The 27,819-nt window shown below is 43.7% G+C and overlaps 1 protein-coding gene across 1 annotated transcript in view; it reads left to right on the plus strand.

Annotated features, from left to right (window-relative positions):
- The first annotated feature begins 380 nt into the window (after positions 1-380).
- ANKFN1 (ankyrin repeat and fibronectin type III domain containing 1) overlaps positions 381-27,819 on the plus strand; it is a 597,928-nt gene continuing 570,489 nt past the window's right edge. Inside the window, exon 1 of the mRNA XM_056550598.1 lies at positions 381-430. The gene's annotated coding sequence lies outside the window, so the exon portion shown is untranslated. The remainder of the gene's footprint in view (positions 431-27,819) is intronic.

Below are 27,819 nucleotides of genomic sequence, written 5' to 3' on the forward strand. Positions count from 1 at the left end.
CATATCTCTATTCCAGTGAGCATGAAAGGTGTGATTCATTAATAATTAAGCTGCGGAAATTAAAGGCCTAAACACAATGGCCCGGTATTCTTTGTAAGGTCTTCTTTTGTAATGCAAATAGGAACGCTCTCCGCTTGGAAAGGACTTCTAGTTGCCTAGGCTTTGAAGTAGTAGTCGCTGTAGTTGGGCTTTCAGTGGGTTACATTAGGATACTCTTAAATAGCAGCCTCCTTTTGTCCTGCTGCTCCATGTCTCTTATCAGGGACTGGATTACATGTGATCAGCTTACTAGGTGCATTTCTCTGACCAGGAAATATATTCATTTCAGGCTTTTAAATATCCCTTTAGAGCTGGAAGGTTTGGTCTATGGATGTGACTGGTTTGGACTCATTTCACCTGCCTACCCCTTGGATATTTAAGACTCATGCAGGTATTGTAATTTATCTCTTTATTTCATAGTGTGTGGAATTTGATGCTTTTTCTTTTTATTATACATGTTGTGTTATCTAAAGTATATGCTTGTGTAACCCATACTGTCTGCCCTAGGGTTCCTCCCTCCTGTCCCATACATCTTACAATGTGACATCTACATACACACATTAATAAGCAACCATGGATGCGGTATGTCTGGATTCTTGTATGTTTTGCTCTTATAGTTGTATCTTGTAAAGTATAATTTTTTTTTTATCTTGACTTACGAATTTTAGATGATTGCAAATAGCATAAAATATGAAGTTTTGCTGACGTGTCTCTCAAATAATAACAGTAATACTAACTCTCGATAGCTCCATGGGCCACTATTACTTTGTAGGTGTATCTTGTTGATATAGGAAATATAGGACTCCAGTATAGCATAATATTAAACTATTATTATTATTGTTAAACAATAATTTTCTGCAAATTTGTAAATACTTCCTCCCATGATATGGATACTTTAGTTAAATGTGCTTTCATATGTTATCTATCTATATATCTATCTCATATCTATCTATCTCATATCTATATATCTATCTATCTCATATCTATCTATATATCTATCAATCCATATGTCTGTCTGTCTCATATCTATCTATCTATCTCATATCTATCTTTCAATCTCATATCTATCAATCTATCTCATATCTATCTCATATCTATCTATCTCATATCTATCTCATGTCTATCTATCTATCTCATATCTATCTCAAATTTATCTATCTCATATCTATCTATCTATCTATCTCATATCTATCTATCTATCTCATATCTATCTATCTCTATCTATCTATCTATCTATCTATCTATCTATATCATATCGATCTATCTCATATCTATCTCATATCTATCTATCTCATATCTATATATCTATCTATCTCATATCTATCTATATATCTATCTATCCATATGTCTGTCTGTCTCATATCTATCTATCTATCTATCTCATATCTATCTATCTCATATCTATCTTTCAATCTCATATCTATCAATCTATCTCATATCTATCTCCTATCTATCTCATATCTATCTATCTATCTATCTATCTCATATCTATCTCATATTTATCTCATATCTATCTATCTATCTCATATCTATCTCAAATCTATCTATCTATCTATCTCTATCTATCTATCTCATATCTATCTATCTCATATCTATCTCAAATCTATCTATCCCATATCTATCTATCTCATATCTATCTATCTATCTCATATCTATCTATCTATCTATCTCATATCTATCTCATATCTATCTCATATCTATCTCATACCTATCTCATGTCTATCTATCTATCTCATATCTATCTCAAATCTATCTATCTCTATCTATCTATCTCATATCTATCTATCTCATATCTATCTCATATTTATCTCATATTTATCTCATATCTATCTCATATCTATCTATCTCATATCTATCTCTCATATCTATCTATCTCATATCTATCTCATATTTATCTCATATCTATCTATCTCATATCTATCTTTCTCATATCTTTCTATCTCAAATCTATCTTATATCTATCTCATATCTATCCATCTATCTTTCTAGCTCATATCTATTTCAATAAGGCCACTATTACTTTATAGGTGTATCTTGTTGATATAGGAAATATAGGACTTGAGTATAGCATACACTATTAATATTAAACTATTATTATTATTGTTAAACATAATAATTTTCTGCAAATTTGTAAATACTTCCTCCCATGATATGGATATTTAAGTTAAATGGGCACTGTCAGATACTAAAACTTTTGATATTTTGTAAAACATGCAAAACCAATAGGTTTTGCAATTGCTTTCATTAGAAAATTTTCATTATTTCATGCGGAAAAAGCCAGTCAAACAACTGCCCCCCTGGCTGCTTGGACACATACTAGTACTGCTGTGTCCATACATCATCACCTATGTCATGGACACACTTCCTTGATTGACAGCTGTGAGTGCAGGGCTCATACCTGGAGGAAAAATCCTCCCACTGTCAGCTTGTGTCCCGCTACTGGCAGTGAGGACAAGCTGGGAGTTGTACTTCTGCTATTGCTATTCCCAGCAGTCTGACCCCCCCCACGATCTGAAACTTGTCCCCTATCCTTAACATAGGGGATATGTTTTCCAATACTGGACTACTCCTTTAACCCCTTACGGACCCAGCCAATTTTCACTGTAGGACCCGGCCATTTTTTGCACATCTAACTACTGTCACTTTAAACATTAATAACTCTGGGATGCTTTTAACTTTCATTCTGATTCCGAGATTGTTTTTTTGTGACATATTCTACTTTATGTTAGTGGTAAAATTTTGTCGATACTTGCATCATTTCTTGGTGAAAAATTCCAAAATTTGATGAAAAAATGTAAAAGTTTGCTTTTTTTTTTTTTAAACTTTGAAACTCTCTGCTTATAAGGAAAATGGACATCCCAAATAAATTACATTTCGATTCACATATACAATATGTCTACTTTATGTTTGCATCATAAAGTTGACATGTTTTTACATTTGGAAGACATCAGAGGGCTTCAAAGTTCATCAGCAATTTTCCAATTTTTCACAACATTTTAAAAATCTAAATTTTTCAGGGACCAGTTCTGTTTTGAAGTGGATTTGAAGGGCCTTCATATTAGAATTAGAACTGTTACGCCGAGCGCTCCGGGTTCCCGCTCCTCCCCGGAGCGCTCGCTTCACCTCCTCCGCTGCAGCGCCCCGGTCACGTCCTCTGACCCGGGGCGCTGCGATCCTGCTGCTAGCCGGGATGCGATTCGCGATGCGGGTAGCGCCCGCTCGCGATGCGCACCCCGGCTCTCCTACCTGACTCGCTCCCCGTCTGTTCTGTCCCGGCGCGCGCGGCCCCGCTCCCTAGGGCGCGCGCGCGCCGGGTCTCTGCGATTTAAAGGGCCACTGCGCCGCTGATTGGCGCAGTGGTTCCAATTAGAGTTATCACCTGTGCACTCCCTATATTACCTCACTTCCCTTGCACTCCCTTGCCGGATCTTGTTGCCTTAGTGCCAGTGAAAGCGTTCCTTGTGTGTCCCTTGCCAGTGTTTCCAGACCTTCTGCCGTTGCCCCTGACTACGATCCTTGCTGCCTGCCCCGACCTTCTGCTACGTCCGACCTTGCTTCTGCCTACTCCCTTGTACCGCGCCTATCTTCAGCAGCCAGAGAGGTGAGCCGTTGCTAGTGGATACGACCTGGTCACTACCGCCGCAGCAAGACCATCCCGCTTTGCGGCGGGCTCTGGTGAAAACCAGTAGTGGCTTAGAACCGGTCCACTAGCACGGTCCACGCCAATCCCTCTCTGGCACAGAGGGTCCACTACCTGCCAGCCGGCATCGTGACAGTAGATCCGGCCATGGATCCCGCTGAAGTTCCTCTGCCAGTTGTCGCTGACCTCACCACGGTGGTCGCCCAGCAGTCACAACAGATTGCGCAACAAGGCCAACAGCTGTCTCAACTGACCGTTATGCTACAACAGTTGCTACCACAGCTTCAGCAGTCATCTCCTCCGCCAGCTCCTGCACCTCCTCCGCAGCGAGTGGCCGCTCCTGGGATACGCTTATCCTTGCCGGATAAGTTTGATGGGGACTCTAAGTTTTGCCGTGGCTTCCTTTCCCAATGTTCCCTGCATCTGGAGATGATGTCGGACCTGTTTCCCACTGAAAGGTCTAAGGTGGCGTTCGTAGTCAGTCTTCTGTCCGGAAAAGCCCTGTCATGGGCCACACCGCTCTGGGACCGCAATGACCCCGTCACTGCCTCAGTACACTCCTTCTTCTCGGAAATCCGAAGTGTCTTTGAGGAACCTGCCCGAGCCTCTTCTGCTGAGACTGCCCTGTTGAACCTGGTCCAGGGTAATTCTTCCGTTGGCGAGTATGCCGTACAATTCCGTACACTTGCTTCAGAATTGTCCTGGAATAATGAGGCCCTCTGCGCGACCTTCAAAAAAGGCCTATCCAGCAACATTAAAGATGTTCTGGCCGCACGAGAAATTCCTGCTAATCTACATGAACTTATTCACCTAGCCACTCGCATTGACATGCGTTTTTCTGAAAGGCGTCAGGAACTCCGCCAAGATATGGACTCTGTTCGCACGAGGCGTTTCGTCTCCTCGGCTCCTCTCTCCTCTGGTCCCCTGCAATCTGTTCCTGTGCCTCCCGCCGTGGAGGCTATGCAGGTCGACCGGTCTCGCCTGACACCTCAAGAGAGGACACGACGCCGTATGGAGAACCTCTGCCTGTACTGTGCTAGTACCGAACACTTCCTGAGGGATTGTCCTATCCGTCCTCCCCGCCTGGAAAGACGTACGCTGACTCCGCACAAAGGCGAGACAGTCCTTGATGTCTACTCTGCTTCTCCACGTCTTACTGTGCCTGTGCGGATGTCTGCTTCTGCCTTCTCCTTCTCTACAGTGGCCTTCTTGGACTCTGGTTCTGCAGGAAATTTTATTTTGGCCTCTCTCGTCAACAGGTTCAACATCCCAGTGACCAGTCTCGCCAGACCCCTCTACATCAATTGTGTAAATAATGAAAGATTGGACTGTACCATACGTTTCCGCACGGAGCCCCTTCTTATGAGCATCGGATCTCATCATGAGAGGATTGAACTTTTGGTCCTCCCCAATTGCACCTCGGAGATTCTCCTTGGACTTCCCTGGCTTCAACTTCATTCCCCAACCCTGGATTGGTCCACTGGGGAGATCAAGAGTTGGGGGTCCTCTTGTTCCAAGAACTGTCTAAAATCGGTTCCCAGTAACCCTTGCCGTAACTCTGTGGTTCCTCCAGTAACCGGTCTCCCCAAGGCCTATATGGACTTCGCGGATGTTTTCTGCAAAAAACAAGCTGAGACTCTACCTCCTCACAGGCCTTATGATTGCCCTATCGACCTCCTCCCGGGTACTACTCCACCCCGGGGCAGAATTTATCCTCTCTCTGCCCCAGAGACTCTTGCCATGTCCGAATACGTCCAGGAGAATCTAAAAAGGGGCTTTATCCGTAAATCCTCCTCTCCTGCCGGAGCCGGATTTTTCTTTGTCTCCAAAAAAGATGGCTCCCTACGTCCTTGCATTGACTACCGCGGTCTTAATAAAATCACGGTTAAGAACCGCTACCCCTTACCCCTCATCTCTGAACTCTTTGATCGCCTCCAAGGTGCCCACATCTTCACTAAATTGGACTTAAGAGGCGCCTATAACCTCATCCGCATCAGAGAGGGGGACGAGTGGAAAACGGCATTTAACACCAGAGATGGACACTTTGAGTATCTGGTCATGCCCTTTGGACTGTGCAATGCCCCTGCCGTCTTCCAAGACTTTGTCAATGAAATTTTTCGTGATCTATTATACTCCTGTGTTGTGGTATATCTGGACGATATCCTAATTTTTTCTGCCAATCTAGAGGAACACCGCCGGCATGTCCGTATGGTTCTTCAGAGACTTCGTGACAACCAACTCTATGCCAAAATTGAGAAATGTCTGTTTGAATGCCAATCTCTTCCTTTTCTAGGATATTTGGTCTCTGGCCAGGGACTACAGATGGATCCAGACAAACTCTCTGCCGTCTTAAATTGGCCACGCCCCTCCGGACTCCGTGCTATCCAACGCTTTTTGGGGTTCGCCAATTATTACAGGCAATTTATTCCACATTTTTCTACCATTGTGGCTCCTATCGTGGCTTTAACCAAGAAAAATGCTGATCCCAAGTCCTGGCCTCCTCAAGCAGAAGACTCCTTTAAACAACTCAAGTCTGCCTTTTCTTCGGCTCCCGTGCTCTCCAGACCTGACCCTTCCAAACCCTTCCTATTGGAGGTTGATGCCTCCTCAGTAGGAGCTGGAGCTGTTCTTCTACAAAAAAATCCTTCCGGGCATGCTGTCACTTGTGGTTTTTTCTCTAGGACCTTCTCTCCAGCGGAGAGGAACTACTCCATCGGGGATCGAGAACTTCTAGCCATTAAATTAGCACTTGAGGAATGGAGGCATCTGCTGGAGGGATCAAGATTTCCTGTTATTATCTACACCGACCACAAGAACCTCTCCTACCTCCAGTCGGCCCAACGGCTGAATCCTCGCCAGGCCCGGTGGTCTCTGTTCTTTGCCCGATTTAATTTTGAGATCCACTTTCGTCCTGCCGATAAGAACATTAGAGCCGATGCTCTCTCTCGTTCCTCGGATGCCTCAGAAGTTGATCTCCCTCCGCAACACATCATTCCACCTGACTGCCTGATCTCCACTTCTCCTGCCTCCATCAGACAGACTCCTCCAGGAAAGACCTTTGTTTCTCCACGCCAACGCCTCGGAATCCTCAAATGGGGTCACTCCTCCCATCTCGCAGGTCATGCGGGCATCAAGAAATCTGTGCAACTCATCTCCCGCTTCTATTGGTGGCCAACTCTGGAGACGGATGTTGGGGACTTTGTGCGAGCCTGCACTATCTGTGCCCGGGATAAGACTCCTCGCCAGAAGCCCGCTGGTTTTCTTCATCCTCTGCCTGTCCCCGAACAGCCTTGGTCTCTGATTGGTATGGATTTTATTACTGATTTACCCCCTTCCCGTGGCAACACCGTTATTTGGGTGGTCGTTGATCGATTCTCCAAAATGGCACATTTCATTCCTCTTCCTGGTCTTCCTTCTGCGCCTCAGTTGGCTAAACAATTTTTTGTACACATTTTTCGTCTTCACGGGTTGCCTACGCAGATTGTCTCGGATAGAGGGGTCCAATTCGTGTCTAAATTCTGGAGAGCTCTCTGTAAACAACTCAAGATTAAATTAAATTTTTCCTCTGCATATCATCCCCAGTCCAATGGACAAGTAGAAAGAATTAACCAGATCCTGGGTGATTATTTGCGACATTTTGTTTCCTCCCGCCAGGATGACTGGGCAGATCTCCTTCCATGGGCCGAATTCTCGTATAACTTCAGGGTCTCTGAATCTTCCTCCAAATCCCCATTTTTCGTGGTGTACGGCCGTCACCCTCTTCCCCCCCTCCCTACCCCCTTGCCCTCTGGTCTGCCCGCTGTGGATGAAATTTCTCGTGACCTTTCCATTATATGGAGAGAGACCCAAAATTCTCTCTTACAGGCTTCTTCACGCATGAAGAGGTTCGCGGATAAGAAAAGAAGAGCTCCCCCCGTTTTTTCCCCTGGAGACAAGGTATGGCTCTCCGCTAAATATGTCCGCTTCCGTGTCCCTAGCTACAAGTTGGGACCACGCTATCTTGGTCCTTTCAAAATTCTGTGTCAAATTAATCCTGTCTCTTATAAACTTCTTCTTCCTCCTTCTCTTCGTATCCCTAATGCCTTTCACGTCTCTCTTCTCAAACCACTCATCCTCAACCGTTTTTCTCCCAAATCTGTTCCTCCCACTCCTGTTTCCGGCTCCTCGGACGTCTTCTCGGTCAAGGAGATTTTGGCTGCCAAAAAGGTCAGAGGAAAAAATTTTTTTTTAGTAGACTGGGAGGGTTGTGGTCCTGAAGAGAGATCCTGGGAACCTGAGGACAACATCCTTGACAAAAGTCTGCTCCTCAGGTTCTCAGGCTCCAAGAAGAGGGGGAGACCCAAGGGGGGGGGTACTGTTACGCCGAGCGCTCCGGGTTCCCGCTCCTCCCCGGAGCGCTCGCTTCACCTCCTCCGCTGCAGCGCCCCGGTCACGTCCTCTGACCCGGGGCGCTGCGATCCTGCTGCTAGCCGGGATGCGATTCGCGATGCGGGTAGCGCCCGCTCGCGATGCGCACCCCGGCTCTCCTACCTGACTCGCTCCCCGTCTGTTCTGTCCCGGCGCGCGCGGCCCCGCTCCCTAGGGCGCGCGCGCGCCGGGTCTCTGCGATTTAAAGGGCCACTGCGCCGCTGATTGGCGCAGTGGTTCCAATTAGAGTTATCACCTGTGCACTCCCTATATTACCTCACTTCCCTTGCACTCCCTTGCCGGATCTTGTTGCCTTAGTGCCAGTGAAAGCGTTCCTTGTGTGTCCCTTGCCAGTGTTTCCAGACCTTCTGCCGTTGCCCCTGACTACGATCCTTGCTGCCTGCCCCGACCTTCTGCTACGTCCGACCTTGCTTCTGCCTACTCCCTTGTACCGCGCCTATCTTCAGCAGCCAGAGAGGTGAGCCGTTGCTAGTGGATACGACCTGGTCACTACCGCCGCAGCAAGACCATCCCGCTTTGCGGCGGGCTCTGGTGAAAACCAGTAGTGGCTTAGAACCGGTCCACTAGCACGGTCCACGCCAATCCCTCTCTGGCACAGAGGGTCCACTACCTGCCAGCCGGCATCGTGACAAGAACCACCAGTTGCAAGAATTTGCTCCTTCAAGTAGAATCATTGGTAAAGTAAAATGGGGTTATTGATGGGGGTGATAGTAGTAGGATGATTGACACATGTAGCACAAGTATAATATTATGGGGGTGATATTAGTAGTATAATATATAGCATTAGTATAGCATAATTGGGGGATAGTAGTAATAGTATGCCTGACACATATAAACTGGTAAAACATAATTGGGTGATAGTAGTAATAGAATGACTGGTACATATAAAACTGGATTCACCACAGGTTCGAGGATAAAAGGAGATTTAATAGTTAAAACATACAGCTTCTTCAGGCATGACAGGTGTAACAAAGCCATTCATTATATAGTAAAAGATTAAAGGGGTATTCCAGGCAAAACCTTTTTTTTATATATATATCAACTGGCTCCGGAAAGTTAAACCGATTTGTCAATTACTTCTATTAAAAAATCTTAATCCTTCCAATAGTTATTAGCTTCTGAAGTTTTCTGTCTAACTGCTCAATGATGATGTCACGTCCCGGGAGCCGTGCATGATGGGAGAATATCCCCATAGGAACTGCACAGCTCCCGGGACGTGAGTCATCAGAGAGCAGTTAGACAGAAACCAACAACTCAACTTCAGAAGCTAATAACTATTGGAAGGATTAAGATTTTTTAATAGAAGTAATTTACAAATCTGTTTAACTTTCAGGAGCCAGTTGATAAATAAAAAAAAGTTTTGGCCTGGAATACCCCTTTAACTCTTTACAAACCACAATGAATAAAATGCATAACATTATAGAAAAATAAACCATTACAGGTACAATAAATAAAAATGTATACAATTGCAACCATATAACATTCATGCAAAAGGACGAAGTAGCAAATACATCCGTATAATACTATCCAATAAAATAAGTAAAAAAACTATATGAAAGAACATGTATCAAAAAATAAATAAATGTATATGTCAACAATCGTATAAAAATATGCATATGTATAAAAGTATAAAAAGTATATTCACACCTTAGACTATCAGACATTTTCTATAGTTTTGTTTAAACCTTGTGGAGATAAAGTGGCTACTTAAAAAATCCAAAAGGATTCACGGTTGATCCAATGTTGATACCAGTTTGGGGTTATTTTTAGGGATAATTTCCAATATTATAAAACAAAGATAATCCATATTGCTCTGGTGAACAGTGGTAAAATATTTTGAAGTACTATGGAGTAAAAAGCCATTACAGATTTTGGACCTATGTTTGCCCATGCGCCCCACATATTGCAAACGGCAACTGCAGGACAGGAGATAAATAGCAAATCGATTCTCACAATTGACTAAGTGGATAGTGGAGAATTTCTTACAAGTCTGGAAAGATTCATAAGAAGTAATATTTTCTCTGCTCATTACACAACAATGGCATTTTTTTTATTACAAGGTGAACAACCAAATACTAATGGAGAAGTTAATGTAAGTGAACCGATAACAATTGTTTGTATCCTTATTTGTATTGTTATTTTTGTTACTAATGGCATCCTTATTTTCTGCATAATTTTTTAATCTACTGGGAACGACCAGATTCTGAGAGAGCGTCTAAATGTGGCATTCAGATTTTTTTGGGAACTATTTCTCTAAGTATTGCGTCGTTCAAAATGATTGGCCAATTCTGTCTAAGAATATATTTTATTTTAGATGCTTGACAATTATACTTGGTAAAGAAGTATCTGAATTTTTGGGGTTTCAGAATCTCTGTCAAAAAGTGGTGTGGCTAAATCTATGGCAGGACCGGACTAGGGCCAAAAATAGGCTCAGGAATTTTAGAATAAGCAGCCCATTTTTTGTTAGGGGTCTGACTGTTGAGACTCAGACTGATCCCCTCAGTTCAAGTTGCTCTTCAACTGTCATGCTACAACTCCTACCATGCCAGGAGAGCCTTAGGCATTATGGGAGTTGTAGTTTTGTAACAGCTGGAGAGCCACATATTGGGGTAGAGTTTCATTCATCATCACTGCCGAAAGTGACTACAGCTGATGGGACAGTCAGGAGAACACACAATGATATCAGTGACCTGAGTGATGTCTTCTCTGTTCTCATTGCTTTTCTTTTCATCTTCCTCTGGTCCAGACACCAGGACTTTTTCCAGCTACATTCTCCACTGCAGAGTCTGACGCCCGAACATCATAGGTGCCTTAATTTGTCAGCAGATCCTCATCCTCTGTATAAAGACAATAATCATTATAATCCTGCCAGTGTGGCAATGTGGCCCCCTGCCACACACTGTACCTGTACCCCTCTGTCCTCCTCCTCCAGATTTAATTTCTATCCCCTATTTAATTTCTATGTCTCCATTTCACACATATCCCCCCATTTCATGTCCACACCCCCATTTCACATTTCCCCCTATTTCATGTCCACACCCCCATTTCATGTCTATCCCCCCATTTCACATCCCCCAATTTCATGTCAATCCCTCAATGTCACATCTTCCCCTATGTAACATCACATCTTCCCCATGTCACATCTGCTCCCTTGTCAAATCTCCTCCTTTGCCACATCTCCTACCATGTCACATCTCCTCACCCTTGTCACCTCTCCCCATGTCACATATCCCCCATTTCATGTCCACACCCTCATGTCACTGTGGTGACGCCAAAGTTGTGGAGTGACCACGGGGTTTGAAGGGTGTAGGTGGATGGGGCAGATCGTATAGCCCAGAGGCAAGTTGGTATTAACCCCTAATGTTTGTGATGCCAGAGTGTTTTTTCCGGTAACCACCCGAACGGTAGCACCGCTATCCCAAGGTTAGGCAGGGCAATAATAGTCCAAGACCAGGTAAGGGTTAACGGTAGCTTTATTGAGGTTAGACAGTTGTTAAATTCTGTACAGCTAGGCCAGAATCCCAGAGAGTCGACCAGTAACACGGAAAGAGCCTTGCAGCTTGCTGGGACTTGCAGTACTTTTGGGTCAGACTTCAATACTGCAGACATAGAATGGTAAGAGAGCGAGATTGTAATGGCTCCCACTCTTATAAAGGGGGGCTGAGCAAGAAGCCCATAGGTCAAGCTGCAGGTCAGGTGGTCAACTGGTGCTCTCTGGGTAACATAGCATATCATGTGAACATAACAGGTGATACCTCCAACGGTCCTTAAAGGTCCTTTATACTTTATATTCCTACCGTGTTTCTCCGAAAATAAGACCGGTTCTTATATTAATTTTAGTCACAAAAAACACACTAGGGCTTATTTTCAGGGTAGGGCTTATTTATTTACGGCGGTATGTACCTTGAACAACATGGGGGGGCTGTAGCAGTGTGGAGGATGGGGGGCTGTAGCAGTGTGGAGGATGGGGGGCTGTAGCAGTGGGGAGGATGCTGCACCCCCCATCTTCCACACTGCTGCAGCCCCCCATCCTCCTGCAGCCCCCCGATCCTCCACACTCCTGTAGCCCCCGATCCTCCACACTCCTGCAGCCCCCCCATCCTCCACACTCCTGCAGCCCCCCATCCTCCACACTCCTGCAGCCCCCCATCCTCCACACAAACAGACCCCCATCCTCCCCTTCCCCCGTCGTCCTCCTCCACACTCCTACAGTGCCCCCCAACCCTCTGCCATAATAAACTACGGTACACATTTCATCCCCAGCGGAGACCAGCACTTCCCTACCTTCATACGGTAGCGTCCGCAACTTGTACTGTATGGAAGCTGCAGCTCTCAGTGGCGGCGAGATCTCCTTCTGTTGCTTAGCAGCTGGGGGCGCGGACGTTTTAAAGCAACGGCGTCCCTGCCCCGGCTCGGTTACGGTAACTTGCCGCAAGACCAGCCAAGGGGGGGGGGTTGGGGGTTGGGAAGTCTGTGGGCATTACTGGCGGATAAGGTCCGGATCTGGACCACGGTCTGCCAGTTGATTACCCCTGGCCTAGGTCTTATTTTCGGGGTAGGGCTTATATTGCAGCCCACCCTGATAATCCTGCTAGGGCTTACTTTCGGGGTAGGGTTTATTTTCGGGGGAAACAGGATATGCATAACATTGTGCACTATACTGTATTTACAACACTATACGTAACTTTAGACTTACTACTATGGTGGAGATGCTGCAGGATAGCCCCTAGGACAATGAGGGACTCAACCTGACAAGGCCTAGGTACAGGAGTATATCCTAGACTGGGACATTACATCACATTCCTAACTCTGCCCCCCTCCCCCCCCCCCCTCCGCTTCCCATGATGTCACATCTCCCCCTACTGATGTTGTGTCAGAGCATGGGGAAAACATAACTTGTTACTTACCTAGCCCTGGTCCCCTGTAGGTCAGCCACAGATCCCGTTCTATATGCAGTTCGGTGTCTTATGGAACTTACAGGACCTTCCTGCTCAGCCAATCACTGGCCTGACACATGACACCACTGTGGCCACTGATTGGCTGAGTGGGAAGGTCCTGGAACCATCTGGTTGTCGGGAGCACAGAGAAGACTCCAGGTCCTCAAGGAGGAAATGGAATCTGCAGCAGACCTTCAGGGAATGGAGCTAGGTAAGCATAATGTTTGTTATGTTTCCCCAATGCCCCTATTATTACTTAGGACAGTGTTTTCAAGCCAGGGGGCCTCCATCTGTTGCAAAACTACAACTCCCAGCATGCCCAGACAGTTCAGGCATGCTGAGAGTTGTAATTTTGCAACAGCTGAAGGCAACCTGGTTAGAAAACACTGACCAAGCATCTCTCAATCTTTTATGCATATCTCCCCCCCCCCCCCCTCACCCTTTCCTGGTCCACTCACCCTCTTCCAGTCTGGGCGCTGGAGATGCAGCAGGGTCGGAGGCAAGGCTCACAGCTCAGGTGTGCCCCCTCCCCCATCAAGGAGACTCCTCCCCCCCCCACTTCACAGCTGTAGGCAGGGGCAAGGAGCAGATGTGCATGCCTGTGTGGGGGACATCTGCTCCCAGCAGCTGCTGCAGCTGTAAAAGGGGTCGTGTCCCTGCCCCATATGAGGAGACTTGGGGGACAGTCCAAAGCAAGGCTACTGCATGGGCAGAACCACAAACTTAAAAAAAAATTGTGAGGAGGTCAACAGTCCGGCCCTGGCCGACGGCATCTGGCATGCCTACGTGTTGGCATGTTATGTCCCTTCCCGGAAGCCACCAGCTGTGGAAATAATAAACCTGAGTCCTGAGGCTATGGGACTGAGACCTTGGTCTATAGCCCTATTAGCCCCCCTTAGCGACGCCACTGCTGAAAGAAGATCTTTAGTGTTAGATTTTATAGTTTTTAGTCATTCCTATATTGGAAGTTCTTGCTTTACCTGATTTGGAAATTCAAACAAAGCCAATTCCATTTTTCATGAGCACTAGTATTCATCAAATTCTTATTTCTGCAAGTATTTAACCCCTTAAGGACCGGGGGTTTTTCCGTTTTTGCATTTTCGTTTTTTGCTCCTTGCCTTTAAAAAATCATAGCTCTTTCAATTTTGCACCTAAAAATCCATATGATGGCTTATTTTTTGCGCCACCAATTCTACTTTGTAACGACGTCAGTCATTTTGCCCAAAAATCTACGGTGAAACGGAAAAAAAATCATTGTGCGACAAAATTGAAAAAAAAAACGGCATTTTGTAACTTTTGGGGGCTTCCGTTTCTACGTAGTACATTTTTCGGTAAAAAGGACACCTTATCTTTATTCTGTAGGTCCATACGATTAAAATGATACCCTACTTATATAGGTTTGATTTTGTCGGACTTCTGAAAAAAATCATAACTACATGCAGGAAAATTAATACGTTTAAAATTGTCATCTTCTGACCCCTATAACTTTTTTATTTTTCCGTGTATGGGGCGGTATGAGGGCTCATTTTTTGCGCCGTGATCTGAAATTTTTAACGGTACCATTTTTGCATTGATAGGACTTTTTATTCATTTTTAAATGATATAAAAAGTGACCAAAAATGCACTATTTTGGACTTTGTAATTTTTTTGCGCGCACGCCATTGACCGAGCGGTTTAATTGATTATATATTTTTATAATTCGGACATTCCCGCATGCGGTGATACCATATATGTTTATTTTTATTTTTATTTACACTGTGTTTTTTTTTTTTATTGGAAAAGGGGGGTGATTCAAACTTTTAATAGGGGAGGAGTTAAATGATCTTTATTCACTTTTTTTTTCCACTTTTTTTTGCAGTGTTATGGGACCTATAACACTGCACACACTGATCTTCATCATTGATCACTGGTTTCTCATAAGAAACCAGTGATCAACGATTCTGCCGCATGACTGCTCAGGCCTGGATCTCAGGCACTGAGCAGTCATTCGGCGATCGGACAGCGAGGAGGCAGGTAGGGGCCCTCCCGCTGTCCTGTCAGCTGTTCGGGATGCCGCGATTAGCCGCGGCTATCCCGAACAGCCCGACTGAGCTAGCCGGCCACTTTCGGTTTCGCTTTTAGCCGCGCGGCTCAGCTCTGAGCGCGCGGCTAAAGGGTTAATAGCGCGCTGCGCCGTGATCGGCACTGCGCGCTATTAGAGGCGGGTCCCAGCTTCACTATGACGCCGGGCCCGCCGTGATATGTCGCGGGGTTACTGTGTAACCCCGCGTTATATCAGGAGAGCAGGACCAAGGGCGTACCTGTACGCCCTTGGTCCTTAAGGGGTTAAAGGGGTACTCCGGTGGAAAACTTTTTTTTAAAATCAACTGGTGCCAGAAAGTTAAACAGATTTGTAAATTACTTCTATTAAAAAAAATCTTAATCCTTCCAGTACTTATTAGTTGCTGAATAATACAGAGGAAATGCTTTTCTTTTTGGAACACAGTGCTCTCTGCTGACATCATGACCACAGTGCTCTCTGCTGACATCTCTGTCCATTTTAAGAACTGTCCAGAGTAGGAGAAAATCCCCATAGCAAACATATGCTGCTCTGGACAGTTCTTAAAATGGACAGTGATGTCAGCAGAGAGCACTGTACCCGTGATTCAGCAGAGAGCTCTGTGTTTCAAAAAGAAAATAATTTCCTCTGTAGTATTCAGCAGCTAATAAGTACTGGAAGGATTAAGATTTTTTAATAGAAGTAATTTACAAATCTGTTTAACTTTCTAGCACCAGTTGATTTAAAAAAACAAAATGTTTTCCACCAAAGTACCCCTTTAATTAGCCCAATCTGAAAAAATCCCCCCCCCCCCTTGATGATGTTTTCTGCAGTGTCCATTCACAATGTCTTTCCTCAGAGACTCTTACTAATCCAAAATGGATTCAACATTGGATTCCTTGGAATTCTAAATACTTTAAATCATCTCCTTCAACATACCTATATTTCTTCTCTTATGGCACTGTTATGTATTAGGCTTGTTTGTGGTATTGATATTATATCTCCTTTTTTAACTCAGTTGGGAGCTGTGGTTATATTTCAATTTCGAAAAGCAATAAATATTTATGTAAAAAGAGAAAGTGAGAGACACAGAACTAGAATCAGTGCCTCTGGTCTTTGTCATTACTTTTGCTACTCTCAGATCTGTTCAATATACTTGTCTTCAATTACCATTTTCTAGACTTTTTCTGCTATCAAGAAAAGGGCAATATTGTTTACATACAAAGCCTCAATCTTGTTTTGATAGAAAACATGTATAGACTTAAATAAGCACTGTCCAGTACAAAAACTTTTCATACGTTGTACATCTTGACAAAACATTAACCTTTCTAATATACGTCTAAGAAAATGTTATTTCCTTTTTTCTTATAAAATCATGACTTATAAAATGATGCCTTTGTCCAAGCTGAAGCACAGCCATGGACAAATTCCAGTAAGTGAGGGTGGGTTAGCACTTCTTTGTTTCTGATAGGACAGGTGAGAGCACAGAGGAGTCCTATCAGACAGGAGAGAGCACAGAAGAGTACTATCAGACAGGAGAGAGTACAGAGGAGTACTATCAGACAGGAGAGAGCACAGAGGAGTCCTGTAAGACAGGAGAGAGTACAGAGGAGTACTATCAGACAGGAGAGAGCACAGAGGAGTCCTATCAGACAGGAGAGAGCACAGAGGAGTCCTATCAGACAGGAGAGAGCACAGAGGAGTACTATCAGACAGGAGAGAGCACAGAGAAGTCCTAACAGACAGGAGAGAGCACAGAGGAGTCCTATCAGACAGGAGAGAGCACAGAGGAATCCTATCAGACAGGAGAGAGCACATAGGAGTACTATCAGACAGGAGAGAGCACAGAGGAGTCCTATCAGACAGGAGAGAGCACAGATGAGTCCTATCAGACAGGAGAGAGCACAGAGGAATCCTATCAGACAGGAGAGAGCACAGATGAGTACTATCAGACAGGAGAGAGCACAGAGGAGTGCTATCAGACAGGAGAGAGCACAGAGAATACTATCAGACAGGAATGAGCACAGAGGAGTACTTTCAGACAGGAGAGAGCACAGAGGAGTCCTATCAGACAGGAGAGAGCACAGAGGAGTCCTATGAGACAGGAGAGAGCACAGATGAGTCCTATGAGACAGGAGAGAGCACAGAGGAGTACTATCAGACAGGAGAGAGCACAGAAGAGTACTATCAGACAGGAGAGAGCACAGCGAGTACTATCAGACAGGAGAGAGCACATAGGAGACCTATCAGACAGGAGAGAGCACAGAGGAGTCCTATGAGATGAGATGTATAAAGCCGGAATACCCCTTTAAAAGTGCCAAGGAAGTGGGGTTGGGATTCTAAAGTCCCAGCACCCCCTTGATTGTAAGCTAAGCCCTGTACATTAGTCAAGAAGAGGCTGGAAAGTAAGGATGGGGGAGAACTCACCAACATGGCACTTAAGCAGTTCAGCTCTTCTCCTTGACGCTTGGCTGAGGAATAAAAAGGCAATCTTATTAGTTTATCAACCACCATCATCTCCATAAAAGTTACAGTTTGCTTGTATGCCATAACAGTTTAACCATGTCATGCTCATCTACCTTGGTCCCCCAAGATCCTGGTATGATCATCTCTTCATCTCATCAGGAAATGCCCACTCAGCCAATCCCCAACTGAGGAAGAATAATGCTGCCACCAGTGTTTAGCAGAGCAGATCATTTCAACCTGCCCTCAAGTAGCTGCCTAGTTGTTTCACTCTACATCATGTTGCCTGCAATACTGGCTAGGGGTACATTTGTGTAGCCTTAACCCCTTAAGGACCAAGGGCGTACAGGTACGCCCTTGGTCCTGCTCTCCTGATATAACGCGGGGTTACACAGTAACCCCGCGTCATATCATGGCGGGCCCGGCGTCATAGTGAAGCCGGGACCCGCCTCTAATAGCGCGCAGCGCCGATCGTGGCGCCGCGCGCTATTAACCCTTTAGCCGCGCGCTCAGAGCTGAGCCGCGCGGCTAAAAGTGAAACCGAAAGTGGCCGGCTAGCTCAGTCGGGCTGTTCGGGATAGCCGCGGCTAATCGCGGCATCCCGAACAGCTGACAGGACAGCGGGAGGGCCCCTACCTGCCTCCTCGCTGTCCGATCGCCGAATGACTGCTCAGTGCCTGAGATCCAGGCCTGAGCAGTCATGCGGCAGAATCGTTGATCACTGGTTTCTTATGAGAAACCAGTGATCAATGATAAAGATCAGTGTGTGCAGTGTTATAGGTCCCTATGGGAGCTATAACACTGCAAAAAAAAAGTGAATAAAGATCATTTAACACCTCCCCTATTAAAAGTTTGAATCACCCCCCCTTTTCCAATAAAAAAAAAAACACAGTGTAAATAAAAATAAACATATATGGTATCACCGCGTGCGGAAATGTCCGAATTATAAAAATATATCATTAATTAAACCGCTCGGTCAATGGCGTGCGCGCAAAAAAATTCCAAAGTCCAAAATAGTGCATTTTTGGTACCATTAAAAACTTCAGATCACGGCGCAAAAAATGAGCCCTCATACCGCCCCATACACAGAAAAATAAAAAAGTTATAGGGGTCAGAAGATGACAATTTTAAACGTATTAATTTTCCTGCATGTAGTTAGGATTTTTTCCAGAAGTCCGACAAAATCAAACCTATATAAGTAGGGTATCATTTTAATCGTATGGACCTACAGAATAAAGATAAGGTGTAATTTTTACCGAAAAATGTACTACGTAGAAACGGAAGCCCCCAAAAGTTACAAAACTGCGTTTTTTTTTCAATTTGGTCGCACAATGATTTTTTTTTCCGTTTCACCGTAGATTTTTGGGCAAAATGACTGACGTCATTACAAAGTACAATTGGTGGCGCAAAAAATAAGCCATCATATGGATTTTTAGGTGCAAAATTGAAAGAGTTATGATTTTTAAAGGCAAGGAGCAAAAAACGAAAATGCAAAAACTGAAAAAACCCCGGTCCTTAAGGGGTTAAAGGGGTACTCCTGGGAAGCATGTATACAGGAAAAAGCTCCACCACATTACGCATTGATATGCATGGTGTGGTGATATTCTTTGCAATACTTCTGCCCCCTGCCTACATCTCTCAGCAATCATTCTGCTCTGCCAACCCCCACCCTCTTGCTCTGAGCAGCAGAGAGAGGTTCAGTGTCTAATTTGGCTGAGGTTGCACACACATCCTAGTTTTCTGCACTAAAGACAGCATGACTCATCAGTGCAGGGCAGAAACCACATGGTCTGTGTCTCTCAGGAAGGTGGGGGCTGCTTACAGAGAGGGATTTGGACAGAGACAGAGTGGATGGCTGGGTGATGTCATTTTCTCACTTCTTGCATGTAAGTGACAACCAAAAAGGGGAAAGTGCTCTATATAGCTAATGAATGATATTTAGACAACTAAATAGGTTGATGAGAGGTTAAAGATGGGCTATGGGTTTAGTTCCCCGGAGTACCCCTTTAATTATACTCCATTTGCCAAAACAGGGGTGTGTCAACTCTTTTGGGACACTCTCCTTTTGTCTTAAATATCTCTAAAAAAAAGATAATTATTATATTGTTATTAAACTAGGGTGCATAGACCATCATGAGCCTATGAGCCTTATTGTCCACATTTACAAATTTAATAATTTAAGAATGAGAGTTTCCAGTCCCTCTTGTATTCAACTTCATATTCCTTAATGTACTGTGTATACTGAAAATTCCCAACATACAGTGCGAATATATATTCTTTTTATATGTTATTGCCTCAGATCAATTAGAAATTGTGCAAATGAATTAACCATTTTTTGCTACCAAGTGAATATCTTCACTACAACAGCTGGACCATTACCCGATTTAATGAATTATTCACGATGAGAAATTCACACATTCATTTAAACACTTGTCATTTCTTCTATAAACAATAAAATGATACTTCTGCCAGAGCACCTGAAGCCACTTCAGAGCCATTTTATAATCTCTTTTTTTTTCTCATTTAATTTATAATTTTCTGCATGAAGCTAAATGTAGGATTACAAGCAATGGAGATGAAGGACAACATTAGATGACTCCTCTATGCTGGCAACTAGAAATTCTAGGACTGTATCCAAAGTCTCGGTTTTGGTGCTTTGGTGCTGTGACCTTGGACTGGTAAAAGGGTTAAGTGCTTACAAAGTTTACCCGTCAGCTTTCCTTTAGTGAATACCTGTATTTTTCATGAACCAGTAATTTTGAACCGTCTTTTCTTAGGACCCTGTATTATTAATTCCCATGTCTAAATTGACAATTGACAACTGAATGTTAGCAGTTATCCCTTCACCCTCGGACAGTGTCCAATGTATGCTGACAGTGCCAGACTGTGTAGGGAAACTGCATTTTCCTCTGGCATGGCCCAATATGCAGATATTTATGACAGACATGGGAGTGTCATGTCTAGGCTAGAAAACAGTGCAGTCCTGATACTTGCTCAAACCACTGCCACTGCCTACATGAACAGTCTGCCAAAATGGTGGCCCTTAACTGGGTGGCCAGTATTCTGAATAGTCAGATGAACCAAGTTGGCAACACATGGGCAAAAAAGTACAAAATTACAAGACAAAAGCAGAGTTTGGATAGAAAATGTCTCAAACCTAGATAGCGGCGTAGTACAAAATCAGCAGTCAGAGGGATAGTCAAAGCAAAAGCAAAGCACAAGCAAAGGGCAGGTCTCAGGAAGTTAGATGCTATATGATGTAGGGAATAAACCTCACAGGCTCATAAAAAATAAATAAAACAGGTTTAAATATCCTGCCTCTAGAAGGTGTGAGTGTCGGTTCAGATTCGCCTGGCACTTGCACCTCCTTGTTGACCAGACCAGTCACATAAGGGAATGATGAAGAACCCTGTGACATGGAGAACCGCTGCCTGAACAATGGAGGATGCCACAGCCGCTGAGGAGGGTACGAAAGCGGAGCTGAAGCTTTGGCATCAGCTGCCATCCTCCTCTGGACCGCTGCCATAAAACTATTGGGTATCAAAATGGCCATTGTAAAAACACTACATGGCAAGGGTTCACCATTCCAGTATTCTTCATTTTAACTCATAACTTTGTGAGTACAATTATATCATATTATTTTTACCAGTACTTAATTTGTAGACCATGATTTGCTTAGTCCTTGTTCAAGGATTTGTCCAGCATTTAAGAAATATGTTTATTTTGTGGGTACATATGTATTGTTCTGTTGTGCACTGTTTATATTACTGAAAAAAATAGAAATGTTTTATTAATATAACAATTATATTCTTGCTGTTGTCTACCTTTTTCCTACTTAAAGCATTACAGACATTTAAATATAATTCCAGGAGATGGGCTCCATTATAGTCTATAGAGCTCATTTCCTGCACTGATCACCAATCCAGGGATTTACTGACGTGTACTTCACCTGACTACTACTAGTGATTGGAGGGGGTCTCAGCACAGAGCCCCTGACTGATCTTAACTTCTGACATGGTTGAATGACAGTAATGCTTTAAATCTATGGTACAAGATGAAGCAGATGATATGGGCTTTAAAATCTCAGAACTTGAACAATCATGTTTATAGCTCAATTCCACTATTTCAGCCTTACAGCAGGTGTTGTACAGAATTTAGTTTTTAACATAAAAAGTTGGTGTAGTTCATAATATAGTGTCTGTACCTGTGTTTCTTGGTGGTCACGCAATTCTTATGTGGTTTTTGCCCCAAAGTTTATTTTTAACAGCATACAAGATGAGTGTCATCTCAAGTTTTCCCAGATTGCAGTGCGGCCCAAGACATTACATCACTAGTCAGGTGTTTAGAGGGAGCCTGTTTTCCTTGAATGGGTGGAGTGACTGCTGGGTGGGAGGGAGATCATTTTGCAGAAAATTGCAGTTGGAGGCACCTCGGTTAGAAAATTCTGGTCAATTGCATAAAAAAGAGAGCTCATATGTGCTTCAATGGGTGGGGTGGCTGATGTGTGGGAGGGGGAAAAGTGACCTCACACTTGCAAAAAAGGAATTATGGGACTTGTAGTTAAAGGGAGGGAACTCTGACAGGAAATAGCCAGTTCACAAAAAGAAATCAGCAGTGTTGTGAACATAGCAATTTTGCCCCAAGACAAGCACGCATCCTTCCTAAGCATGTCCATTACTGATCTGGCAGGAAAGTACTAAATCACCTTATGCTGGATAACTCCTTTAAGATATGAAAGCTGAGCTGTGAATGGTTGCCATGGGGAAATCCTACCAGTTTGTGTCTCAGACAGATTATATACATAACAATTCTTTAAAGGATTACAAGGGAAGAGTGATCAGAAAATTAGCTCTTGTTTAAATCAAGCTTTTTTTTCTTCTAATTTTCCATTTTGCTATCTATATGATCAAATAATTCAGAAATCTTGCAGTTTTCAATCTGGCCACTAAGCCTAATATTAAGCTGAGACTTCCGGTTCTGAATGTTTTTGTTCTCAGTAGTTTAGTAGTTATCTATTAAAAAAAAAAGAAGAAGAAATTGAATGAAAGTCTCTATAGTGGTTTAGATGGCAACAACATTTATGTGAAACACCTTATTTATGCTTCTAGCACTTCTTGTTGCTTTAAGTAGCTGTATATACACTACTCCACACCCCCAGTACAAGGCCATGCACTGCCTTTTACTATACATCTTAGATTGTACAACTGTATGTTCAGTTTTATAGATGTGAAATAATCGACAATGTATATAACATGCAAATGCCTTATCTATGACTTCTCTGTCTGAAAATACTTTTACATTTTGGTGAGTAAAAGCAAATTTATTTTCTAAATCTTTTTATTCTTAAAGGGGTACTTTGATGCTAAATATTTTACCACTAGGGAATAAGATGTCCGATCATGGGGGTCTGGTCACTGGGACACCCTGAGATCTCTGGCGCAGCACCCCGGTAATCCAGCATACAGAGAATTTTGCTCCGTGTCGGATGACGGGCGACCACAGCTGTCACACCCGTCCATTCATGTCTATGGGAGGAGACGTGGCAGCTATGTACTAGCCATCATACCCCTTCCCATAGACATGAATGGAGGGGACTTCACGTGACGTCACAAGCACGGAAGCTCCAAGCTCCTGTGTTCTGGATGCCCCGATTACCGACTCAGAGATTGCAGGGAGTCCCAACGGCAGGACCCCCCGCGATCAGACATCTTATTCCCTATCCATTTAATTGGAGGATAAGATGCTTGGAAGAGGAGAGCCCCTTTAAACTGAAGCTGTTATCTACAAAACGCTCACCAATGTCCAGCACTGTGTAATAGCGCTTACATATAGAATGCTTGTCGTACCTTCAGGTATGTATGTCATTGCTTTAATTCACAGAAAAAAACTACTGTATTGTGTCTTTGAAGTGTCAAAGAGGCGTGGCTCAGGGTCTGCTGTGCCCTCAGACCACAACACCTTTCTGCTTTCAAGCCCCGCCTTCTCCCTGTTTGATAGACAAGCAGGGCTTAGCTTCCTGTGCCCAGCGCTGCTGAAATTCGAGCATGTACCATTGAAAAAATTGCAATGCACACACTGTGAGTGGTGGATTTGGTGGATTCCTGCTGGATCCCTGCTGGTAGCTCTGTCAGCTAGTCCATCTAAACAACAGGAGGTGAGCGGAGAAAAAAAATTGTGCATATTCGATTTTTTTTTCTGCGCTCAACTCCGTTAAAATACCGGATCCCTAATGTACCCTATTCAAGTCGATAGGGTCTATCAGATCTCGGTGGTGTCAGTGGCCGTGTGAACCTAGCCTTAGCTCGGCTTCTGATCCTTTGCTGAGACCTTGACTGTACTACTTCCCAGGACCCTACAGCTGCAACTTGGGCCCCTGGCCGCCAAGAACTTCAGATTTTGCGAAAAGCTGGTGAATAGTGTTGCGCGGCATAGGCCATATTCGGACAAATATTCATCATAAATTCGCATATTCGCAATATTCGCTGCCTTTTTTCTTGTATGCACTATAAAATTTGCATGCGCATTCACCATAAAATTTGCATGTGCATGCACAATATCACGTGATAGAGGAGCTAAAAGAAGGGAGGGATCAATATACACAAAAATTCGCATATACTGTACACAAGAAGAAATCTCCAGTCATAAATACCTTTAAACGGGTATTCCGTGCAAAAACATCTTATCCCCTTGGATAGGGGATAGGATGTCTGATCGCGGGGGGCCCGCCGCTGGGACCCCCCGCAATCTCCCTGCAGCAGTCCGCATTCTATGTGTAGCTGCATCTGCAGTTTCGGAAACAGCCCGGCTTTCGAGATGGGGACGTGACGTCACGCCACGCCCCCTACATTCATGTCTATGGGAGGGAGCGTTGCGGCCGTTACGCCTTCTCCCATAGAAATGAATGGAGGGGGCGTGGTGTGACGTCACATCCCCGTCTCAGAAGCCCGGCTGTTTCCCAAACTGCAGATGCAGCTACACATAGAATGCGGGCTGCTGCAGGGAGGTCGCGGGGGGTCCCAGCGGCGGGCCCCCCGCGATCAGACATCTTATCCCCTATCCTTTCGATAGGGGATAAGATGTTTTTGCCCGGAATACCCCTTTAACACTGTACTAAATGGGATGTGTTGGATTAGTCAACCATCTAATGTGTATGGGGTCTCCCGACTCTCCCCAGTGGCAGTTGCCAGGAGAGAGAATGGTGGGGCTGGTTGGATTTTAACATACCTAATTCTTTAGTTGCAGGGACGTAAACTGTCGTCATATCTAAAATGTATAGCCAGCTTTAGGAATGTGTGAAATGTAATACTGATTTTAATGCTCTACTATATGTCATACAACAGAGATTCATAAGTTAAATAAGATATTCCTTAAATTTTTTGTTTTATATTTACTGTAGATTTTCCAGTTAAAAGTCATTACGACATAATGACAACTCTCATTTAAATCAGTCCATGGGGCAAATTTCTGTTGTGTAACATTTGGCAAAAATGTTATACAAATGTTGTTATTGAGAACTAGTGATCTTGTGCCACTCATGTAGGGCTATGTCAAGCTAAAAGGAATGGTAACCAAGGACATATCTACGGCAAGGAGTGAATCTAAGAAGCTGGTAATACTTTAAAGGGGTACTCCAGTGGAAAACTAATATTTTGAAATCAAGTGGTGCCAAAAAGTTATACAGATTTGTAAATTACTTCTATTTAAAAATCTTAACCCTTCCAGTACTTATCAGCTGCTGTATGCTCATGTAGGGAGTTGTGTAGTTCTCTTCTGTCTGACCACAGCTGACACCTCTGTCCATGTCAGGAACTGTCCAGAGCAGGAGAGGTTTGCTATGGGGATTTGCTCCTGCTCTGGACAGTTCCTGAAATGGACATAGGTGTCAGCAGAGAGCACTGTGCTCAGACAGAAAAGGACTATACAACTTCCCCTGTAGTATACAGCAGCTGATAAGTATTAGAGGGGTCAAGATTTTTATATAAAAATTTACAAATCTGTTTAACTTTCTAGCACCAGCTGATTAGAAAAAAATTGCTTTCCACCGCTTTAACTTAACAAATCATGGTAAAAAGAAAATACGGTTTGTTTGTTTGTTTTTTTTAGTTCATTTGTTCATTTAACAATTGAGCAAAGGAAGATGCTGGAATATTAAATAAACGTTTTTTACAGAGTTATATAACTTTGTTACTAATCTTTAAAGTTTTGCTAATATTTTGGTTACTAGAGCTGTACTGCCATACACTTTCTGGTGTAAATAGCCCCAAAACGGTCTCTCTGCTGCCCCCTCTGGTCATGTCGGGACTTATTTCTATGTAAACTCCTAGCATACTTACTGCTATTGTTCAATTGTGCTACACGCTGCCAGGGCATTGGCGTGTAGCAGATTTGAAGCAAGGGATTGATCTTCGACTGTATGGCATATATCTTTCACACATACATTCCGCAGCAGCAGAGTCCCATTGATTTCAATTGGATTCTGCTGCACTGTGCACACGGCAGAATTTCTGCAGCAGATATTTCTGTCAAAGAAATCCTGATTCCAGAGTCTGCAGAAAGAATAGACATGTCTATTCTTTCTGCGGAGTCCACACGGAAATAGTCCTAGTGCCGGCATGTTCTGTCAGCGCTCTGCTGTTGGGGGAATTTTTTGTGCGGACATTTGCCCATGTGATTATAGCCTAACCCATTGATTATTACAGCTAAATCTGCTCGGATTGGTAATGAGACTTTGATTTGCAGTGCTTACTTCCACTGTCAAATTTAGGCACCAAATAGGCACCGAATCCTGGTGGGGCAGATCGGTTCTGTGAGGAAATTTCCCAGTGTGCATCAGCCCTAACAGTCTACAGTAGATTGTGCTGACTGCTTTGGTATCATCTACAACTTTTGTTTCTTTACGATGCCTATTATTAAAGGGGTACTCCGCCCCTAGACATCTTATTCCCTATTCAAAGGATAGGGGATAAGATGTCTGATAGCGGGAGTCCCGCCGCTGGGGACCCCCGCGATCTCCGTGCTGCACCCGGCGTTTATACAGAGCGTCGGGTTCAGCTCCGGAGGCTCGTGACATGACGGCCATCATGCCCCCTCCCATAGACTTGCATTAAGGGGGCATGGCAGTGACATCACAAAACCCCCGCCCCGCATCGCCAGTCATCCGAGATCGCAGGGGTCCCCAGCGGCGGGATCCCAGTGATCAGACATATTATCCCCTATCCTTTGGATAGGGGAAAAGGGGGAACATTTATCAATGTTTGCTTATGTATTCCTTTTTTTTTTGTTATTTGTTTCTTTTTTTTTTGCTTATCTGCGACTTATTTATATACTGGTTTCAGCCTGTTGATAAATTTCTTTCACGTAAGCAATTTTTTTTGCTTTTGGTAGTGGCTTTTTCTGCTCCATGTCTGAGCTGGAGTAAATTTTGTAGTTTTTTTTCATGCGATGCGACTTTTTTTGCGGCTTTCGCACTTGATAAATCTCTACGACCACTACGAATCAAAAATCACTTTTTGCTTTCCTAAACAAGTTTCTTAGGGCACTGCACAATCAAAAAGTCGTACAAAAATAGAGTAGTCGCTCAGTTGACTTTTTTGCGACAATTTTAAGAAAAAAGAAAAACCTACTAAATGCTTTAATAAATGTCCCCCAAGATGTCTATGGCCGGAGTACCCCTTTAAATATATTAAAATATTGACCCCAGTATTGTTCTTCTATGTACATGCTTAAAGGGGTACTCCGGTGAAAAACTTTTTTTCTAAAATCAACTGGTGCCAGAAAGTTAAACAGATTTGTAAATTACTTCTCTTAAAAAATCGTAATTTTTCCAGTACTTATTAGCTCCGGAATACTTCAAACTAAATGATTTTCTTTTTGGAACACAGAGCTCTCTGCTGAATCACGAGCACAGTGCTCTCTGCTGACACCTCTGTCCATTTTAAGAACTGTCCAGAGTAGCAGAAAATCCCCATAGAAAACATATGCTGCTCTGGACAGTACCTAAAATGGACAAAGATGTCAGCAGAGAGCACTGTGCTCGTGATGTCAGCAGAGAGCACTGTGTTCCAAAAAGAAAATAATTTCCTCCGTATTATTCAGCAGCTAATAAGTACTGGAAGGATATAGATTTTTTAATAGAAGTAATTTACAAATCTGTTTAACTTTCTGGCACCAGTTGATTTAAAAAAAAAAAAAAAAAAATTCCACCGGAGTACCAAAGTTAAAAAAGCATGATAAATGCTAAATGTTCTGCTTGTAAACTATAATGAAGTCCTTCA

The sequence above is a fragment of the Hyla sarda genome, chromosome 13 (genome assembly GCF_029499605.1).
Source record: "Hyla sarda isolate aHylSar1 chromosome 13, aHylSar1.hap1, whole genome shotgun sequence".
NCBI lineage: Eukaryota > Metazoa > Chordata > Amphibia > Anura > Hylidae > Hyla > Hyla sarda.